We start from the raw sequence: 7,091 nt of genomic DNA, 5'->3' as shown, positions 1-7,091 counted from the left end.
AAACCAAGACAGCACTTCCATCAATTTCTGCCATCTCTATGGCCACAGGAGCAATACTGAGGGAACTAAAACTCCCAAGACCTCAGGAAAATAGGAATAAAAGAAACTATCTCCAAGGGACATTTTGGTAACAAAAGAACATGTTAAAAAGGAAAAAAGTTATTGCAGTTACTATCATTTTTCTCTACTGCTTATTTATTCCCCGTTGCTGCTGAGTATTATGTTAGCTCTTTTCCCCCATTTTTGGTTAAAGGATAACAAAATAAGCAAAAGTAAACTATCCTACAAAAATTGCAATGCCGTAAACATTTCTGGGTCACTTGATAATCTCACCACAAGGCAGTACTTGCACGGAAGGATCCTAGAGCCTGTGCAAATTTTACACAGATCATGTGGAAATCATTTTAAGTATCACAAATCCATATGTCTTACTTTAATTTCTAAAATAAAGAAAATGGGGCCAATAAGATAGCTCAGTCAGTAGACTAAGTACCTGCTCAGGCAAGTGCAGGGACTGGGTTCAATTTCAGCACTACATGCCACACCAGCCCCAACTCAGGCACACTGAGCCGGCCACGGAGACTGGGTGTGGTGGCACATGCCTGTAATTCCAGCACTGGGGAAGCTGAAAACAGGAGGACTGTAGTAAGACTTTGTACCAAATTTAAAAAAAAAAAAAAAAAAAGTACAATGGGGGGGGAGCTCTACTATCATAAAAAATAATTTTAAGAAAAGCCTTAACTACAATAAAGTGTCATAGGAAATCACATCTGCAGCCTTTCGTTAGATTTTTCTTTCTATATATTTACTAGTAATTCCCAAATAAGGCATCAAAATATTCCATTAAAAATAGCTGGGGCGGGTGGGTATCGGATATAGCTCAGCAGCACAGTACCTACCTGGCAAGCACCAGGTCCTGAGTTCAATTCCAGGTTGAAAAAAAATTGGGGAGATGGGGCTGGTGAGATGGCTCAGTGGTCTAAAGCACCTACTTGGAACAAGCTTGGCAAAGCACAGGGACCGCGGTTCGATCCCCCAGCACCACATGCCAGCCAGCCCCGCCCCCTGTGGGCTGAGCTGGCCACACACACACACACACACACACACACACAATAAATAAATAAATAAATAAATAAATGTTAAAAAAAAAAAAAATTGGGGAGACATGGCACGATGGCACTCCACCATAATCCCTGCACAAGGGACACTGAGGATTGCTCTGAGTATGGGTTAGCCTGGGCTACAAAGTGAGTTCAAGGCTAACCTGACCTGCAAAGCAAAATTGTGTCTCAAAAAGACTAAAAAAAAAAAAAAAAAAACGTTGCTGGGCATGGCAAAAATGCCTATAACCCCAGCACTTTTGGAAGCTAAGGCAGAAGGGTGACACAGCAAGATTGCCATGAGCTCAAGGCTATCCTGCACTATGCAACAAGACCCTATCTCAAACAAACAAAATGAAAGAACAAAACAAAACTGAACTGGAAAATTCCCACAGGTCAGGTCCCAGTGGCAAAGGCCAGGTGTGGGTGTGGTAGCACATACCTATAATCCCAGCACTCAGGAAGCTGAGGTAAGAGGACTGTTGCAAGTTAGGGAGGCAGAGGCAAGATAGTTGTAGGGTCCAAAACCAGCCTAGGTACAAAGTGAGCTTAAGGCCAGCTTGAGCTGCATAGGGAGACTGTCTCAAAATGACAAGAAAGAAAAAAATCAGGGAGGGAGGGGAGGGAGGGAGGAAGGAAGGAGCAATAATTGGGCTTCAATCACCAAAAAAACTGGGACTCTAACTCGGTACATCACACTTGCCAGGGAGGTACTGTGCCACTGAGCTATATCCCTAGCCATGTATGTCAGTTAACTCTTTGGGACACAAAAATTAAAACTATAGAGTTATTTACAGGTTTTTCTAAAATACTAGAAAATGAAAATATCTAGCAGCTTCTATAGGAGTCTGCCTAGAATAGCCACCACCCTTTCAGCTCACTATGCTTGCGTTTCTAGACTCGGATCCTACACCAATACTCACTGCACCAATGATAGAAAACTGAACCAAGTACAATCATTTGACTGGTCCTTCCCAGAAAAGTAAAATTTGGACACTGTGTTAGTAAGTCTGCTAGTAGCACTACAAATTAAGTTCACATTTCCAAGAATGAAGCAGCCATTTTCCCCACATTTGTTAAATAGAAAAGGCCAGACTGAAGGAAGATAACTAAAAAAGAAAGAAAGAAAGAAAGAAAGAAAGAAAGAAAGAAAGATAGATAGATAGATAACTAAAGCAGAACAAAAACTTGCAAAGACTACTTATGACAAACTGGAAAGAAAGTGCCACCTACAAGGAGAAAAGTTGGGAAACATGACAGGGGCAAAGCCATGCATTTGTATGCACGAGATGGGTGGGGTAGTGATCCTAGGGGACATCAGCAGGTTTTTGAGACTAGCAGTTGGCTGGCGGGATTCTCACCCTAACTATATATGCTGATGCCTGGGAGCCAGGCGGCTGCACTGAGGATGGCGATGTGTAATAGAGGGGTCACACTTAAGAGTGCCTGCCATCCTGGTCTTCTAAATACATATTTCTTGTTATGACATACCATTTAAAGCCATACTGTCTCTCGAGTAAAGGGTTTTTTTTAAAAGGGTAATAAATGAAAAAAAAGACACAAGAATAAGAAAAAAAAAGTCGCAGGTCTGTCCTGTTACAATTCTGTATATGGTTAGATTTCTAAGTTTCTTTATAAAAATATGTAAATGCTTATTTCTAGTTTTTTAAAATTATTTTTCCTTCATATTCTGTAAGGGCTTAAAGTTCAATGTATCAATATTTGATGGAAAACACCTGTTCCATGATATGCCAAAGATGTTTGATATTTAGATAGGGTAAACCAAACTGCATATATTACAGGTTAATAATAAGCTTCTCTTCTTGAGGGTTAACAACCTAAGTTAGCAGGTCAAATTGGAAAAAGGAAGGGCTACAAGGTCAGCCAACATGTTGGCCCTAGCCTTTAAGGTCAGTAAAGACTCGGGACATAGGAGAACCTGTACTGTAATATCATGCAACTCAGTTGTGCTCCAAATTTTCTGATCAAGGAGATTATGGTGACACAGAGGAATGTGATCAATGATGTATAGTGTGCCTGGGGAGAGTCACATGGAGAGAAAAACATTCTCTCAGGCTTTCACAGAGAGCAAATTGGTCAAGCAATGGCTGTGACTCATCCTCATGGCTGACACTGACAAAAGATCTACAAAGTGAGGTGCAGGGCTACAGGTTTAATCCTGAGGGTACTTGACTGACCTTATCAGATAGAAAAGTTACATTTCTTGTTATATAGGTCTTGCTTCATCTTGGTCTTAACTATCCAGCAGAAAAGTATAAAAACAAGGTATATAAAGTAAAGCCATATTAATACGATGAGCTGTAAAAGGCTCAAGTCAATAACTTCTAAGGATAACCCACTAATATTAGAGACTGCTAGACAGTGTTGGATTGTTTTGCTGAATTCAAACACCTTTAGTATTTAGATGCCAATAGAATATCCACCTCTGACAGAACTAAACAAAAAAAAGGGGATACAAAGGAAAGATCATTTTGTATTTATATATAATAGGATAGAAATACAGCTACTTTCGCTTAATTCAATGAGAAGAAAGAGGTGCACTAATAGTGGTTGGACAGGATATGCTGTCTGCTTCTTGTACTATGGATAACCACTAAGAAAATAACAATGTACAATGTATTGATTATCGAAACTGTCCTATCAGCTTTGAAACTATCTCATTCATATTTGTTTCTCAATAAAATTAAAATTTAAAGAAAAAGAAAGTGCCACCTAGACTGCACTGGCCCCTGAAGGTTTCTCAATTTCTAGTTCTAGCAAACACTTTTGAGTTCTTTTACCAATGCCTTGGGCCCTCAGCATACCCGTCCCTAAAGCACTGCTCAAAACACCAGAAAATAATTTTCTACTCACTATCTATAATTCCAAGAGAAATAGTAGGACAAAAAACAACTAAGATCTAAAACCAAAAATCACTTGGGGCTGGGAATATAATTCAGTGAGAAAGCACTTGGTTAGCATGCACAAGGCCCTGGGTTCCAACCCCAGCCTTGCTATAAACAAAACAAAACACCTACTTGCTTAACCTCTCAATTTCATGTTTTCTTTTCAACTTACCTGTTCAAAAGTTCTGCTGCTTCACAGCAGGAGGTTTGAGCACAATCTGTTTAGGTCCTTTTGACACTGTAAATAATAAAAATATTAATGTAAATCATCCAGCAATCTCTTTAAACCAAAAAACAATTTTTCATCAGGAATATATTTTAAAGGAAAGGGCTTCTAAACCTAGTTAGAATACTAAATGTGCTAACTTGTGGGAGTTTTTGACAGTTCTACAATCTAAACTTTAGGACCTTCACAGACAGACATCCCCAGTTTTTGTTCTGCTTTGCTTTGTTTTGAGACATGGTCTTTTAAATTGCTAAACTACCCAGGTTTGGCTCCCAAATATCAATCCTCCTGCCTCAGCCTCCTAGAGGATAGATTGAAAATACAGTTATGCCACCCTAGCTGGTTGGTATGCTCATGAACTAGATTCCCTCCTATTATAGTTTCTAGGTAGTACTACATTGAGACTAAAAAAAAAATACATATTTTTAACAAAAGTTCTAAATGATTCTGACAAACGAACAGTACCACAGGGTTTCTGGACAATTAACTTTTCATTCAAAATCACATTAGAGCCAGGGATATGCCCTGTGATCCCAGCACTTCAGAGGTTGAGACAGGAGGTTTTATTAAGCTGGAGGCCAGCCTAGACTACACAGTGAGTTCAAGGCCAGTCTGAACTATTATGAGACCATGTCTCAAAAAACAAACAAAACCACAGTATAGCTAGCAAGGTGGCACAGAGCTGTAATCTCAGCTACTATGGAGAATGAAACAAGACTGAAGTGAGGCCAGACTTGCCAATTTACTAAGACTTTGTCTCAAACATTTAAAAGGGCTGAGATGTAGTTTAGTGGCAGGTGGCTTGCCTGGCATGTCCAAGACTCCGAGTTCAATCCAGCATTCCAGAGGGTTCAAAGAGGGCTTTGGTATTATCTTTTAAAGATATGCTTTGATAGCTAACAGAAAAATGACAGTGGCATCATAGCAATGTGTACCCCATGCAAATAATCACTGAACTCCTGAAAATCTGACCACTGTCAAAATGTACAAGGATCAAACCTCTAGGTATCCTTTCAGCTGTAAAATAACCACTTTTTATGCTGTGCTGAGAGAACCTTAAAAAGACACAAGATGGAGATTTTCAAATGACAAGGAATGGATTGATGTATCATATCTTCAACAATTCTCTGCTAAAATCAAATGATCCTTTCAATGGTATCAAAAAGTAATCAAGGGGCCGGGGAGATGGTTCAGTTGAATAAGCACTTGCCTGGCAAGCCCAAGGACCTGAGTTCAATCCCCAGTTCTGAAAAAAAAAGTAATCAAAACAAAGTTGACAACTTTATTAACAGCAAGAAATTAATTTGAGGATGCCACATCCACTTCTTGAATTTTGAAAAAAAAATCATGCTGCTAGGATTTGCTGTAACCCTAGCATTTGAGGCTGCAGTACGAGGATCTCAAATTCAAGGCCATCCTGGGCTACATTAAGTAAGTTTGAGATGAGCCTAAACTACATAGTGAGACAGTCTCGGAAAACAAAAAACATAAAAGAAAGTAGCTGTCATGGTGTTCAAAAATTCAACCAATAATAGCTCTTGCACTCCACTTTTTTATAAGGCAAAAAGGGGAGTGAGGGGCCGGGGAGATAGCTCAGTAGAATAAGCACTTTCCTGGCAAGTGCAAGTGCCTGAGTTCGGTCCCCAGTTCCGCCAAAAAAAGGGGAGTGAGCTAAGACAAACTGTATGGGGCCAACTAAAGAGAACAAGTTCTAGGATATTTCTCATTGTAAGTATGACTAAGTTCAAGTTAATGAAGCCCTTCAATACTCTAAAAATATTCTTTTCTAATTAACATCAAACTGGCTATAGCGGCACACCAATCACCCCAGCAATATGGGAGGCAGAGGCAGGAGGACAGACAGCAAACCTTTCAGAGCTTCCAATTATATAAATGACCTGCTGCCATAGGTTCACCATCACTGGACAGGAGAAAATGACAAGTTCAAGCCCACAGTATACAACTTAAGTGATTTAGTGAGACCTTATCTTATTATTTTCTTAAATATATTTAGTACAGGGCCTAGAGCGTCTCACTACACAGATCAGACTCGTAGTGATCCTCCTGTTTTCAGCCTTCCAAGTGCTGGAATTACAGGTGCGAGCCACCAGGCCCAGTCTCAACTGCTGTCTCAGTCTCAGCATGCCCCAGGGGCAGGGCCGGCACAGCACACTGCAAATCAAACCCCAGTCCCTGCATCTGTCTGAGCAGGCCAGGCATTTTAATTCACTGGGCTATCTGGCCAGCCCTGAAACACTATCTTAAAATAAAAATGAAACATAAAAAGGGCTGGCAATATAGCACAGTATGAAGGCTCAATCCCCAGATGGGAAAAATAAGTAGTAGTTTGGGCATTTAAAGAAATATTCTGGAGCTAGGGAAATAGCTCAGTAGAATAAGTGCTTACCTGGCAAGCACAAGGCCTGAGTTCAATACCCAGTTCCGCAAAAAAAAAAAAAAAAAGAAAGAAAGAAATATTCTGCTTCGCCAGGCATGGTGGCACATGCCCATAACCCTAGCACTCGGGAGACTTGAGGCATGAGGATCACTGACAGTTCCAGGCCAACCTGGGCTACAAAGTGAGCTCAAGGCCAGCCTGAGCTGTACAGCGGACCCTGTCTCAAAAAAGACAAACATTCTGTTTTCCAAATCAATCCCTTCCTTTCCCAACCTCGCACAAAGCTATGAGAAAAACAACAATATTGTTTATATTCCTACATAATTAGGGGTTCCATTAGGGGTTCTCCAGTACCACAAAAGAAAAGATCAGGATAAGGTAAGCTTAATCATGAAATGTTCCTTACATTTTTAAAAATGTAATTCCTATGGCTGGGGAGATAGCTGAGTAGAATAAGTGCT

The 7,091-nt window shown here is 40.2% G+C and overlaps 1 protein-coding gene across 1 annotated transcript in view; it reads right to left on the bottom strand.

Moving 5' to 3' along the window:
* Gigyf2 (GRB10 interacting GYF protein 2) overlaps window positions 1–7,091 on the bottom strand; it is a 173,696-nt gene that overhangs the window by 160,916 nt on the left and 5,689 nt on the right. The window contains exon 2 of the mRNA XM_023722065.1: window positions 4,179–4,244. The gene's annotated coding sequence lies outside the window, so the exon portion shown is untranslated. The remainder of the gene's footprint in view (window positions 1–4,178; window positions 4,245–7,091) is intronic.

Source organism: Octodon degus, unplaced genomic scaffold, assembly GCF_000260255.1.
Source record: "Octodon degus isolate 3935 unplaced genomic scaffold, OctDeg1.0 scaffold00089, whole genome shotgun sequence".
Lineage (NCBI taxonomy): Eukaryota > Metazoa > Chordata > Mammalia > Rodentia > Octodontidae > Octodon > Octodon degus.
This window is presented reverse-complemented; position numbering and strand designations above follow the sequence as displayed.